Source organism: Phyllobates terribilis, unplaced genomic scaffold, assembly GCF_046119375.1.
Source record: "Phyllobates terribilis strain yellow unplaced genomic scaffold, ASM4611937v1 Scaffold_183__1_contigs__length_3771566, whole genome shotgun sequence".
Taxonomy (NCBI): domain Eukaryota; kingdom Metazoa; phylum Chordata; class Amphibia; order Anura; family Dendrobatidae; genus Phyllobates; species Phyllobates terribilis.
The window spans coordinates 1542046-1558110 of NW_027362943.1; positions in this window are offsets into that span (position 1 = coordinate 1542046).

The following is a 16065-nucleotide window of genomic DNA, read 5'->3' on the forward strand; positions in this document are numbered from 1 at the left end:
GTTTCGGTTTCTAGTCTGCTGAGAAACATGTAATGCATTGTGCTGGAGGAAGAAGGAGAAGAATAAAATACAGATGAAATCTACTCTCTTGAATTTCTTGTACTGTGAGGACATTACAACTTATATAGCGCCATTAATTCCACAGCGCTTTACAGACATTATCGTCGCTGTCCCCATTGGGGCTCACAATCTACATTCCATATCAGTATGTCTTTGGAGTGTGGGAGGAAACCGGAGAACCCGGAGAAAACCGACGCAAACACAGGGAGAACATACAAACTCCTTGCAGATGTTGTCCTTGGTGGGATTTGAGCCCAGAGCCGCAGCGCTGCAGTGCTAACCACTGAGCCACCATGCTGCCCCCCATGTTATGCTTGATTTACTTTTATCAGTCACCATTTTTATCATATACATATATATTGTATATATTTATTAAATATTTTAATACTGTATATATATCTTAAATATTTTTAATAATTATATTTTTGTGTATGGTATAATTTCTTAATATTTGCACAGTTTACCTCAATTTGTTATTTCGGGTGGGAATTGAACTCACTCCCGCTTCATTTTTTGTTTTGCCACTCATTTTGCTCGAAGATCTCTTCTTTATTCCTCTTTCATGGCTTCTTTGGAGGCTTGTACTAAAATTTTCCCACGCTATGTCATGATTTCACCCAGCCTCTCACTCTAACAGCTGGGTTATCCCCGAATGCTGAGTTCATCTAAGTTCAGCGGAGGGACTTTCCCAGCAGCATAGATTTTTTTCCCACGCTATTCTCTTACCGATTTCTTTGGCCAGTATCTTTAGTTTAGTATCTTATTTCTCTTATACATTAACATTAAAAATGTGTTTTATATGTCCATATAATGTCTAATAATTAATATTCTAACATTCCAATGTGACAAACACTTTTATTCACTACAATCCACTTCTTAATAAATTTATGGTTTTATACACCCCAATCGCCCCTTTTTAATCCTCTGGTTCATTCACTCTTCTCCATTACATCGCTCACGCCAATGTCGATACTTTGGTTCTGTGACTTCTTGCCCAACCTACATAACTATATTTTTACATCACGCTATATTTATATTTAGATTAAATTTATCACCAGAAATGTGCATTTTATTATTGGTTATAAAATAAATGAAATTGAGAAAATAAAAATATGTAATTATATAATTTTGAAAGCTTTTATCATCATTTCTTCTTAAATTATTTACAATATTAAACTTTCACATATCATGTGTTCTTTTTGGCGCCACATTTTTTCAAATTCACCAGTGTATATACTGTATATGGCTGTGTTCTGTCATTTGTCATATGTTTTTTTGTCCCGAGGAGGAAGTATGTTACTTTGACACGGATAGACAATAAAATAAAGCATATTTTTCTAGTGTGGACCTGGATTTACTGTCATCTACCAGCAGCGCGGATTTTCCACTTTTCGTGCCTTTCCACATACTACTGGTTTGGGAGACCAACTGCACGTCAGCAGGTACCACAGTTATAACTACAGTCGGTAGCGGAGAGCTTTGGGAAGCACTCATAGTACTAGAAAACTGACCCTGCAGCTGGGACTGTAAAGATCCTAGCTTCTAGTATTTCCTGGCCAGATCCTGGATCATCTGGGTCAGATTCGCTGCCTGATCACAGAGTGTAGGAATTGGATCCATTAGTGGGAAAAAAGTATATGCGAAATATAATGTGATGCTAGTCACCACTCATGGACAGGCTGTGAGGCAGATTAGTCAAACATACCAGGGTCAGATACCAAGAGAGCACTTAGAAAACAAAAGAGAAAAGACAAAGGTGAAGTCAAGTCATGATCTGAGGTCATAATACCAGGAAGATAGCAGATCAGAGCAAAGGGGCTAGGCAAATGGATGGTCAGAACGAGGTTTAAAGTCATACAGCAAAGGATCAACAAACAGAGCACAGAATTACAAGGCAAACAACCGAGCAGATACTATGTCTAGCAGAGGTCTGAGACTCAGCTAAGTTACTGGGTAATCACCTGGAACAGGGAACACCTGAAAGAAGCTCAACACCTCTCAAGACTCGGATTGGACGGCTGAGCTGTCCATCAAAACACCGACAACTCAGCACACCCCTGCACCACATTGCTTGACTGAGCTGTCAGTCAAAGCATCCAAGACACACTAAGCAGAGAAATTGTGACACTCTGATGTTTATTAGGCTGATTTTTATTTAGAGTTGATTTCCGTATAAATTATTTCTCACATTAAGAACATGAAAAAGACTTCTGCCTGTGTGCCTGCTCTGGTGATGAAAAGATGATTTCTTCACAAAACATTTTCAACATTCTGAATGTGAAAAAGGCTTCTCCCCTGTGTGGGTTCTCTGGTGTCTAACAAAATATGATTTCTGGTTAAAACATATCCTACATTCTGAACAAAAAAAAGGCTTCTCCCCTGTGTGAGTTCTTTGGTGTTTAATGAGATTACATTTATGATTAAAATATTTCCCACATTCTGAACAGGAAAAAGACTTCTCCCCTGTGTGAATTTTCTGGTGCGTGACAAGATTTGATTTCTGTGAAAAATATTTCCCACATTCTGAACAGAAAAAAGGCTTTTCCCCTGTGTGAGTTCTCTGGTGCTTAACAAAAACTGATTTCCGGTTAAAACATTTCCCACATTCTGAACAAGAAAATGGCTTCTCCCCAGTGTGAGTTCTCTGGTGTGTAACAAGATCTGCTTTCTGATGAAAACTTTTCCCACATTCTGAACAGGAAAATGGCTTCTCCCCTGTGTGACTTCTCCGGTGATTAACAAGATTTGATTTCCATAAAAAACATTTTCCACATTCTGAACAGGAAAAAGGCTTCTCTCCTGTGTGTATTCTCTGATGTCTGATAAGACTTGATTTCCCTGCAAAACATTTCCCACATTCTGAACATGAAAATGGCTTCTCCCCTGTGTGAGTTCTCTGGTGATTAACAAGATCTGATTTCTGGTTAAAACATTTCCCACATTTGAAACAAAAAAATCTATTCCCTGCTGGGTGAATTTTTTGATGATTAAGAATAGACTTTTCAACGGAAACACTATTTCCATTTTCTGAATGTGAAAATGGCTTCTTTGCTTGAGGAGCAATTCGTTTTTTAATGCTTATTTTGTGACTTTGATTTTCCATAGTGGTCAGTAATGAATCAGGAGATAGGACCTGTTTGATAGGATCAGATGACAGATCTTTGCTGTGAAGGGATGATGGTATATCTGGAGTAATGGCATTCACTTCAATTACATCCTCTGGGATCTCAAGACCATTTGATTTGAAAACTGGAGATGTCAGCTGTCCCTCTGATCTCCTGGTCCAGTCATCTGCCAAGAAAAAAAAAAAACGAATTATTATTTTTGAATAAAATATCCTTGAAATTTATATTTTTGAACATTTCTACTTAAACTGTCTGTAAAAATGGAAATTTATGTAAAAAAATTTCATTATTCACCAAGACAATGACAGTTCACAGTCTAACAGAAAACCTCATAGCATGGAGCAGTTGACCGTGGTGTTCAACTGATTCTGCCTCCCAAATATGGAATAAAAGCCACCAAACAATGTTATATAGGTGAAAATAATAACAAGAAAAGCTTCTACTCATCTCACGAAAAAACAAGTCCCCACTCAGGTCCATCATCTGTCAGTGGAAAAACAAAGGTTTGCACATTATTAGTGGCTCAGATACTCTACAAATACACCCTAGGGCGTGGAGAGCAATGAATATTCATCTTCCTTAATAGCGCGAACACTGTAGCCACAGCACAGCTCCTGCTGTGCTCGGCGGTCAGTGTGCCTACTATTAAAGGCCATGAATATTCACTACTACCCACTCTCATGGATTGTAGTGAATAATCATGGTCTTTAATAGTGGGCACACAGACCTCCGAGCACAGCAGGAGCCACACTGCGGCTACAGTGTGCGCGCTGTTATGGAGAGTGAATGGTCACTGCTCCCAACGCACACAGTCCAAGCGTGGGGAGCAGTGACTATTCCGGCACAGCATCTCAGTGTGAGGGTACATGACAGGGACGCCATGCGCCCCCTGCCATGAGCGGCGCACACAGTGAGTGTCGGCAGCAGAGCGGGACGCAGCGCTGGAGCAGACAGGAGGTGAGTATAACTGTTTATTTATGTGTGCGCAGTGTGATGGTGATCAGGGGGGCCATGCATTACCAGGATGGGGATTAGGGGTGCCATGCATTACCAGGATGGGGATCAGGGGTGCCATGCTTTACCAGTATGGGGATCAGAGGTGGCCATGTATTACCAGGATGGGGATTAGAGGTGGCCATGTATTACCAGGATGGGGATCAGGGGGCCATGCATTACCAGAATGGGGATCAGGGGTGCCATGCTTTACCAGTATGGGGATCAGAGGTGGCCATGCATTACCAGGATGGGGATCAGGGAGGGCATGCATTACCAGGATGGGGATCAGGGAGGGCATTCATTACCAGAATGGAGATGAGGGGGGCCAGGCATTACCAGCATGGGGATCAGGGGGTGCCATGCATACCAGGATGGGGATCAGGGGTGCCATGCATACCAGCATGGGGATCAGGGGTGCCACGCGTGCCAGGATTGGGGATGAGGGGTGCCTTGCATACCAGGATTTGGAGCAGGAGTGCCAAACATACCAGGATAGGGATCAGGGGGTGCCAAGCATACCAGGATGGGGATCGGGGGGTGCCAAGCATACCAGGATGGGGATCAGGGGGTGCCATGCATACCAGGATTGGGGATCAGGGGATGCCAAGCATACCAGGATGGGGATCAGGAGGTGCCTTGCATACCAGGATGGGGATCAAGGGGTGCCATGCATACCAGGATGGGGATGAGGGGTGCCATGCATATGGGGATGGGGGCCACATATAACAGGAAGGAGGGGGGGCATATAAACCAGGATGGGGATATTAAAAGAATTGGGGGACATTACCCCTTTAACAGTGTCAGCAGCAGAACCCCTTCCCCTAAAATAATGCATCATGACCACAATTTTTGCTTAATTTTTTTTTCTATTTTGCTACTCTAAAACCTAGGTGCGTCTTATGGTCTGGTGCGTCTTATAGTCTGAAAAATACGATAAGTGTAGCAGCCAATAATCTATATAAAATATAAATAAATAAATTGGTCCCCTTGGGAGGTTGTGGGGCCTTGACCATATGGTATTTATCCTTACTTATATGTTATATTTATTTTTGCATATAATGTATCTAGCATAGAACTTGTATTTATATATCCACTGGGATTTAATTGAGAATTTATTTATATTTTATATAGATTATTGGTTGCTACATTTATTTATTATATCTACGCACTTTATCATATATTTAGGATTAACCATTCATTGTCATCTACATGCTATACCCCATATATATAGTTTTCTCCTTGTAATCCCTTCCTTTTTTGGTTTTATCATGTATATTAATAAAAATTTCAAAATTTTATATTTTAAATTAATTTTTATGTTTAGTCATTATTTATTTGAGTAGGTTTAGTGCATGAAATAAGTATTTGATCATCTACTAACCAGCAAGAATTCTGTCTCTCATAGACCTGTTGGTTTTTCTTTAAGAAGCCCTCCTACTCTGCACTCCTACCTGTTCTAATTGCACTTGTTTGAACTCATTACCTCTATACAAAACACCTATCCACACACAATCAATATCACTCCAACCTCCCCACCATGGCCAAGACCAAACAGATGTCTAAGGACACCAGGGACAAAATTTTAGACCTGCACAAGGTAGGGATGGGCTCCAGGACAATAGGCAAGCAGCTTATTGAGAAGACAACTGTTAGTGCAATTAATAGGAAATGGAAGAAACACAAGATGACCGTCAATCTTCTTGTCTGAGGCTCTGTGACGACACAGCTTCTTATCTTAATCAGCCATACGTCTAGATTTGTTAAGCCAAGAGAAATGCACTATTGTGTTTGTGTTGACTTTAAAACTTGTGTGTGTTTCTTTGGTAGTTCAAGAAGAACAGACCAGTATTTGTATAACGCTGAATGTTGTCTTCTCTTGGTTCTGAAACAATGACGTTTGTTACTATACTAATTGCATATTATACTAAAGCCAGCTAGATGTTGATTTAAAGAACCACCCCCCCTGCTATGTCGGCTATGTGGGTGATTGAATGCTGAAACAATGAGACCTGATCCCTGTGGAATAATACCCTCCCTAACCCTTGCCCTGTGGATGTGTACTTGAAAGAACAAATGTGAACTATTTAAAGAACACATGCCTCTGTAGCAGGCAGAATTGAAAGAGACTTTACAAGTAGAATCAAAGATCAGACTCTCTTCAGACCATCAGCTTGGTAGCATCAGTTTATTCAAAGAGACACATATTTGTATTCTACAAGATTCCAGCCTAAGGGTATATGGCCCTGACTGGAAAGATACGTATCTGCTCCATTGACCATCAGAGAGCCCATGGAAACATTTGGAGAGACCAGGTTGGGACGATGAAGTCACCTGGCCCCTTGGATATGTTGTTTGGGGTTGCCAGGTGGGACCCTCCGGTCGCCTGGAACCCATGGAGACATTCTATCTGAGAAGCCAGATTGAGACCAGCTGGTCATCGGGCCCCATGGAAACTCTCGGAGAGGCCAGGGTGGGACCCTTGGGTCTCCTGGCCTTGTACCTCGATGGACTGTCAGCTTCCTAAGCTTGTCGATACCTTCTCTCTGTGGGGGCCCGCCAAAAGCGGGGAGCCACTGGTTGAGGTAATTGGCCTTGGAAATCCCAAAGTTGCAGCTGTTCTATCCCAGGCGGGCCAGCAGAAGGGTGAGACTGTGTAATGTTGTACCATCTTAGGTATTTGCTGGGACTGTTCTATGGGTTTATTGTCCATTTGGTGGTTCAATAAAGTATTGCCACACTGTTTTACCCTCACCCTGTGTTGTCTGAGTAGATTTATGCCCACGAAAGACCCTGTTTCTTCACAAGTTCCATGCAGGCTTCATCTCGCCTCGTGCGGTAAGGATGATTCTGAGAAAGGTCATAATCAGCCCAGAACTACACAGGAGGATCTGGTCAATGACCTGAAGAGAGCTGGGACCAGAGTCTCAAACATTACCGTTAGTAACACCTCGCCGTCATGGATTAAAATAATGAAGCACTCCCAAGGTCCCACTGCTCACGCCAGCACATGTCCAGGCCAGTTTGAAGTTTGCCAATGACCATTTGGATGATCCAGAGGAGGCATGGGAGAAGGTCATGTGGTCAGATGAAACCAAAATAGAACTTTTTGGTATCAACTCCACTCTCAATGTTTGGAGGAAGAAGAATGAGTACAACCCCCAGAACACCGTCCCAACTGTGAAGCATGGTAGGGGAGACATCATACTTTGAGAATGCTTTTCTGCAAAGGGAACAGGATAACTGCACCACATTGAAGGGAGGATGGATGGGGTCATGTATTGCGAGATTTTGGCCAATAACCTTCCCTCAGTAAGAGCATTGAAGATGGGTCATGGCTGGGTCTTCGAGCATGACAAAGACCCGAAACACACAGTCAGGGCAATTAAGGAGTGGCTCCGTAAGAAACATTTCAGGTCCTGGAGGGCCTAGCCAGTCTCCAAACCTGAACCCAATAGAAAATCTTTGGAGGGAGCTGAAACTCAATGTTGCCTAGCGACAGCCCCGAAACCTGAAAGATCTGGAGATCTGTATGGAGGAGTGGGCCAAAATCCCTGCTGCAGTGTGTGCAAACCTGGTCAAGAACTACAGGAAACGTCTGACCTCTGTAATTGTAACAAAGGTTTCTGTACCAAATATTAAGTTCTGTTTGTTTATTGTTTCAAATATTTATTTCATGCAATAAAATGAAAATTAATTATGTAAAAACCATACAATGTGATTTTCTGGATTTTTTTTTTAGATTCTGTCTCTCACAGGTGAACTGTACCTGTGATAAAAATTACTGATCTCTCCATTCTTTGTACGTGGGAACATCGGCAGTGTATCCAATACTTATTTTCCTAACTGTTATGTGTTGCGCAATAAAATGGCAAATGTGCAATTTTCACTCTCCATCATCCACTGCGTGCTAATTTCCAGAAAGTGCCTGTGGAGTCAAAATAGTCACTACTCCTATAGATTATTTCACTGAAAGTTATAATTTCCAAAATGGAGTCACTTTATGGGGATTTCTACTGCTCTGGTTTTCTGCCATTTTGTCATATTAAGGCTTCTGTAAATGGTGTGTCCCATCTCCTCTGGGATCTGCTCCTGGGACGTCTGCTTCTCTCACCAGGAGCCGCCTTATTCATCCTGCAGGCGGCGCTGGTAATGGAGGAGACGTCAGAACCAGAAGCTCTGGGCGGCGCAGGCTCTGTCCAGCCACTAAGATTAGGGTTGCTGGGACCTGTAGTACCATCCAGTCTGGCAGTATGGGTGTGTGTGCTGTCCAGCTGGAGTAATCTGCTCCCTGCTTCAGCCATTTGGAGACCACTGCACCCTACTAAAGCTGGAAGCATATTGCTGGAAGCTGCCAGATACAGCCTTGTTCTCCTCTGGTTCAGTCCTCTGTGATCAGCTCCCGGCTTGTGTATTTGTCTCCTGTTGTGATCTCGGCCCGTTTACTGACTACTCTCGTGTCTTCTGATTTTGTATTTTCTCTGCCCTCCTGGTTCTGACCCGGCTAACGGACTATTCTTCTTCCCATCTCACACTACAGAACAACAGGTAATACTGTGGCCCTACAGATACACTAGAACTTAGTGATGTTTTTTTTTTACATAGGGGTCTCTGTCTAAGTCCAGATCTATTTAGAGGAGTTAACCCCTTTACCCCCCAAGGCTGTTTGCACCTTCATGACCAGGCCAAATTTTACAGTTTTACAGTGTCACTTTATGAGGTAATAACTCTGGAACGCTTCAACGGATCCCACTGATTATGAGCTTTTTCGTGACATATAGAACTTTATGTTAGTGGTAACATTTCTTTGATATTTCTTGTGTTTATTTGTAAAAATAATCAAAATTTGGCAAAAACTTAATTTTATGAACTTAAATCAGTTATATCACACAAATTAGTTAATAAATAACATTTCTCACATGTCTACTTTATATCAGCACAATTTTTTAAACAATTTTCTTGTTTGTTAGGAAATTAAAAGGGTTAAAATTTGACCAGAGATTTCTCATTTTTCCAACAAAATTTACAAAACCATTTTTTTAGGGACCACATCACATTTGAAGTGACTTCAGGGGCCTATATGACAGATGACATATACTCAAAAGTGACACCATTCTAAAAACTGCACCCCTCAATGTGCTGAAAACCACATTCAAGTAGTTTATTAACCCTTCAGATGCTTCACAGGAATTTTTGTACTGTGGAAGGAAAAATGAACATTTAACTTTGTCACAAAAATTTTACTTTAGACTCAATTTTTTTTTATTTTCGCAAGGGTAACAGGAAAAAATGGACCCAAAATTTGTTGTGCAATTTCTCCTGAGCACGCCGATATACCATATGTAGAGGAAAACTACTGTTTGGGCGCGCAGCAGGACTTGAAAGGAACACCATTTGACTTTTTGAATGCAAAATTTTCTGGAATAATTAGCGGGCGCCATGTCGCGTTTGGAGAGCTTTTAATGTGTCTAAACAGTGCAACCACAAGTGACACCATTTTGGAAACCTCTCAGGGAACTTATCTAGATGTGCGGTGAGCACCTTGAATCCCCAGATGCTTCACAGAAGTTTATAACATTGAATCGTGTAAATAAAAATCACATTTTTCCAAAAACAATGTTATTTTAGCCCCAATTTTTTTATTTTCACAAGGATTGCAGGAGAGAATGGACACCAAAATTTGTTGTGCAATTTCTCCTAAGTGCGCAGATACCCCTTATGTGGTCGAAAACTACTTTTGAGGCACAGTGCCAATCTCAGAAAAGAAGAGGTGCCATATTGGAGTTCACATTTTGCTGGACTGGTTTGAGGGTACCATGTCACATTGGCAGAGCCCCTGAGGTGTCAGAAGAGCAGAACCCCCCATATGAGACCTCATTTTACAAACTACACCTCTCAAGGAATTCATCTAGGGGTGCAGTGATCACAACAGGTGGGTCACCGAATTTTATACTATTGGGCAATTAAAAAAATAATTCCATTTTTACCACTAAAATTTTGTTTTAGACCCAGATTTTACATTTTTACAATGGGAAATGGGTAAAAATTGCATCAAAATTTGTCCCACAATTTCTGCTGACTGTATACCCCACATATGTGGTTGCACAGTACTGCTGGCATGACTCTGTTGTCGGCTATCCCGGGGGCAGGAGCTCCTTCCTGTCCCTAACATTAGGGGCACCCTAGCTGGTCCTGCTCCCCGGATTACTTCTGAAGGTAAAGACACCGGGCGCCACGTACCTTGTCTGAGTTCCTCAATCCGCCCACAGTCTGTTCCCTTCCACCACCCAGGGAAGAGGGGAGTAGTAATGTATGGCTGAACCCCAACCAGACTAACAAGGTAATACAAATAGGGCTAAAGGAAAATACCAATCATACAAATAAATGCACACAAACAACAGAGGTTAACACTGGGAAGTGGAGGATGGGGGACAAACCTAAATAGAAGAAGAGGATAACACACAAACTAAACCACGCAACAGTCTTAGCTTAATCCTCCAAACGCCTTCTCAAACAACAACAGTCCAGCACACTCCTAGAACCATGCAGCATAAGCTAGCTCTGGTAGGATAGCCTGCCAAAGCCCAGTATATATAGGAGCGGGGAGTGGCTAACAGCGAACAGGTGAGAGCCTAAATGATGGTAAGCTTCTAGGAGCTTACAACTGAGCAGATTAACCCCCGGCAGAAACCTGCACTGTTTAATATGAAGGTGAAAGGCTTTTAATGAGTGGGAGGAATTAGAAGCTGCAGTCTTCTGGCTCCTCTCCGTCACAGTAAATCCATGTCAACTGCTTAGCCATACGGTGAGACTCGGGAGGGACAGAGCGCTATTGGTTTTAGCAGAAACCCAGTATAGTAATACAGTAGGCATCCTGGAGCACAGAATTTTCTGTATTAGTTTACGGACTCCATATACAGAACCCCTAAGTGCTACAAGAGCACAATCACCGCTCAAGTTACCCCATTTTGGAAATTATACCCTTTGGGAATTTATCTACAGGTGTTGTGACGATTTTGACTCCTTGGGTTTTCCAGAAACAAGCAGCAGTGGATGTTGCTGAGTGAAAATTGCAAACTTCCGTTGTAGTGACCAGTACGCTGTAGTGACCAGTAGATTATTCCCGGCTTATGCTTCTGGAGACATGCACCCATACAGTAAGAGGGCTCTCATCACTACAGAAATGCCAAACATGTGGACACTAACTGCGGTTTAGGCTTACTGGTGCTCAGAAGGGAGGGGGCATTTAGTTTTAGGAGCACAGAATTTGCTGAATTTATTTTGGGGTGCAAGGGCCATTTCGATTTTCCAGAGCCTTTGTGCCATCAGTAACATGGAAGCCCCCTATATTTCCGCTAACAGATGACGAACCCGAGTGGGAACTTGCTTTTTTTGTGGATTGAGTTGAAGCTGGGAACATTTTGGGAACATTTTACATAACATTTTGGATCACATTTATCCTGCACTCTATGCTGAGCACTTACATAAGGGTTTCCTTTTAAATCTCAGAGTGACGTAATTCAGATGAAACCCCGAGGCAGCAGAGTTACTCTCGACTCTGTCTGGCCTCTGTACAGTGATGTCCTTTTTTCCCAGAGGTGCACAGAACTGTGGCCGATGACACTTTTATGCAAACCTAAAAAGACGGACACCGCCAGATCAAAGGCCAGACAGCATCCATGGTGCCTCCACCTGCCTCATTATAGGGAATATTCAGAGCGCAGGATAAATGTGAGCTGAGCCTTACTGCGATATTTGGGAGTTAGAATCAACAAATCAACAGCAGGTGAAGAATTGGTTTTATTTATTTTTTACGCTGCTCCTGTGCGGTATAGGTGATTAGACGACTTTATTCTTCGGGTCGGTGCAATTACAGCGATAGATTTATAGCGGGTTTTTATGTTTGGCTGCTATCACATACTAAAATACGCTTTTTTTCCCCCAAAAAACTAGTTTTTGCATAACCAGATTTTGTGAGCTATAATTTTTCCATATTTCTACTGAAAAAGTCATGTGAGGGCTTGTTTTTTGCAGGATGAGTTGACGTTTTTATTGGTACCATATTTGGGCAGATTACATTTTTTGATCGCTTTCTATTCCGATTTTTGAGAGGCAGAATAAACAAAAAACAACAATTCAAGAATTGTTTTTTTTTTTGTTTTTTTTATGCCGTTCCACGTATGGTAAAATTGATAAGGCAGCTTTATTTTTCTAGTCAGTACGATTACCGCGATACAACATTATGTAGTTTTTTTATGTTTTGACGCTATTACAGAATAAAAACTATTTTATCGAAAAAAAAATATTTTTGCATTGCTTCATTCTGAGAGCTATAATTTTTTTATTTTTCCCCTGATGGAGCTGTATGGCGGCTTGTTTTTTTGCAGGACAATGTGACGTTTTCATAGATACCATTTTTATGTACAGTACATTCATCTTTTTGATCGCATTTTATTCCACTTTTTGTTCTGCGGTATGATGATAAAGCATTGTTTTTTGCCTAGATTTTTACTTTTTTTATGGTGTTTACTAATTGTATTAACTAGTGGGATGGTTTAATATGGTTGGGTCGCTCTAGACACGGCAATACCAAATATGTCTACTTTTATTGTTTATTTATCCATTTGATTTATAATAATATTTATTTATGGGTACAATATATTTTTTATTTTTTTAATTAGTATTTTGTGATTTTTTTAAAAAATATTGTTACAACATTTCTCCACTTTTTTACTTAGTCCCACTGTGGAACTTCCCAGCTTTAAAGGGGATACCCACCAGGCTAGGGAGCCTTTTAAGTCTGGAGTTAAGGGCATCTTTTTGTCCAGGCCTGACGGACGTTTGTCCCAAGCGGAGCTGATTTCATTCTGAAGAATTCTGGAATGTGCCTGACACCACTTTACACAGGGGATGCACAATGTCATGGTCCCCAGAACACTCATAGCTTCCCTGACCGTTACTTCCCTCTTTCTGCAAAAGGAACTGAATTTTTTTACTATGTCCCGAGCTTTCTTTTGAGGGAGTTTGGACAAGCCCCGGTGCGAATCTAATAGCACTCCCAAGAATATCTTCTGGTTGCTTGGAGCTAGGTCTGATTTTCCTAAATTTAGAACTCACCCCAAGTCTGACAATACTCGCATTACCCGACGCTGATGAAGAATTAACTGCGCGTCTGAATCTGCTACTAGAAGAAAGTCGTCTAGGTAGGGAATTATGACTATGCCCTCTCTCCTTAGACGGGAGACTACTTCCGTCACTATTTTGGTGAAAATACGGGGTGCCGATGACAGGCCGAATGGAAGACATTGGAACTGATAGTGGCTTACGCCACCTTTCCCTCTTGTTGCAAACCTGAGGTATCTCTGTCTTGAAGGGTGTATGGGAATATGGTAATATGCCTGCTTCAAATCCAAGGTACACATCACCGCGTCTTTGGGTACCAGAAGTATCACCGATTTTATTGACTCCATTTTGAACCTCTTGTACTTTACCCACTGGTTCAGGGGTCTGAGGTTTATAATTGTCCTGTACTCTCCCGATGGTTTTTTTATGGAGAACAGTCTGGAATAATGGCACCTGTATCTCTCTGAACGAGGGACCGGTGTTATTGCTCCGTCCTGGAGAAGCTGCCTGATGTCTACTTCCAGCCTTCTGAGGGCCGCTGTTGAACTGGCTTCCGTGATCTGAAATCGTCGGGGGGGGAATTGAGAAAACTCGATCTTGTACCCGTGTTCTATAAGTTGTAAAATCCACTGATTTTGGGTTATTCTCTGCCAACTTCCTAAGAAATGCTGCAGCCGAATGCTGTCCAGTACAGGTCCAAAAACCTGTAGGCCGGAAAATGGGATAGCACAAAGTTTGTTTTTGGACTGCATATCGCCTGTCCAAGACCTCAGCCAGAGTGCCCTACGGGCCGAATTCAACAGCGCATCATTACTTGCCGCGAACCGGACAGATTCTGCTGACGCATCTGCCATGAAATTTACTGCCATCCTGACCATGTATAAAGCCTCGGCTATATCCTCCCTGGAAGCACTCTTTCTCAGTTTGACTTCCAGGTCCTCCAACCATAAGCCTGCTGATCTGGCCATGGACGTGGCCGCAATATTGGTCTTGATGATTGCAGCTGAAGCCTCCCAGGCACTTCCTCTTTAATCATAGCCTTTACTTCGGCTCTAAATGTGGCCTGCTCCTCCGCCATAACTTTTGCTATACAGTCCTTGCACAGCTGTTTGTTATATGTGTCCAGAAGCCTGGTAGTACAAGTTGGGCATCGCCTAGCCCTCTTCTTAGGAACTGATCCCTTTGGGGTCCCTTTATTCTATGGACAGTATCAGACACAGGCAGTTTGTCAGGATAAATCACCATAGCTCAGCTACAAAAAAAGGGGGCCCATAGATGCTCATTTACATGACCCAGGGAGATGGCCGTGGAATCCGTGTGCTGCGCGGGGCTACCCTCCATAGCTCACTATAGGTGCAGTGCCTAACCGACAGACACACATGGACAGATTTTACCTGTCTGCCGTCTTCGCCGCCATCTTCCCCAGGCTTCTCCTTCCTGCTGACCTCCTAACCGGAAGTGCGTTCCAGGGTGGAACTCATGCCGCAGCCGCGTCACTGGAATTGCGCTGGCCGGCAGAGGCAGCACGCCCAGAGCCCTCCGAGGAGGGAAGCGGCGCCTTCCAGGAGCTCCACTCCACTGGGCTGGCTGAGGGAACAGGACGGGTTTCAGCCGGCAGCCTGTCTTGACAGCGGGAGGAGACAGGTATGGCAACCCCTCCGTCCCCTGGGCTGCTCCTATGCTTTCAGCGCTGCTGCGCCCTCTCATGTGCCTGTCCGACTAGGGACAGGAAAAACACAGGCGATGGAGGGTGGGGAGGGGCCTTTAACCTCTCGTGTGTTCCTGCCCCTAGTCGGACATGAAGGACTACCTCCTGGTGTGCTGTCAGGAGGGACGTCCTGGAAAAAAACATTACACTCACCTTCCGATGGCCCCCGGTCTCCTTCTCCAATGCGTCCGGTCTCCTCGGTGTCTCGCAGTGGTGTAAAAGGACCTTCCATGACGTCATTTAGCCATGTGACAGGTCACTCGACCGCCGACGTCAGCACTGACACCCACCCACAGCGCTGATACACACCCACAGCGTTGACACACACCCACAGCACTGACACACACCCACAGCGCTGACACACTGCGCTTCCTAGTTTTGATTCCTACGATACCACAGTGTCTATCGACTCCTGTAAAACATGATATTAGACCTTCCTAGCTAGCACTAAGCCGAAGTTCAAGCCTTACGTGTTTCATCATTTTTTTATAACTGCCATGATCATCAGGGGCTAGCAGTCTGTTTAATATCTAAATAGAATTCGTTACTATGATAGTTTCTTGATAAACATATCGGCATGGTTGCTGGCCATGTTCGGCGGCCAAGCAAGCATGTCTTTATAGGTAGGAACATCCCACCTCCTTCCTCCCTATTCTCAACTTGACCAATCCTTGGACGGAAGTGTGAAAAACTTATTGCATCATTCCCTAGAAGACTCATGGCTGTACTAGCTCAAAGGGGGCTTCTACTCAATACTGAGTAAAGGGTCTGAATACTTATGACCATGTGATATTTCAGTTTTTCTTTTTTAATAAATTTTCAAAAATTTCTACATTTCTGTTTTCTTTCAGACAAGATGGGGTGCAGAGTGGACTTTACTGAGAAAAAAATGAACTTTTTAGAATTTACCAAATGGCTGCAATGAAACAAAGAGTGAAAAATGTAAAGGGGACTGAATACTTTCCATACACACTGTACTTTCTATCTGTGCAGCATTATTCATAATTTTACATCTACCAGAAATATATGCTTTGATCCAGGGTGGGCACCTTATTA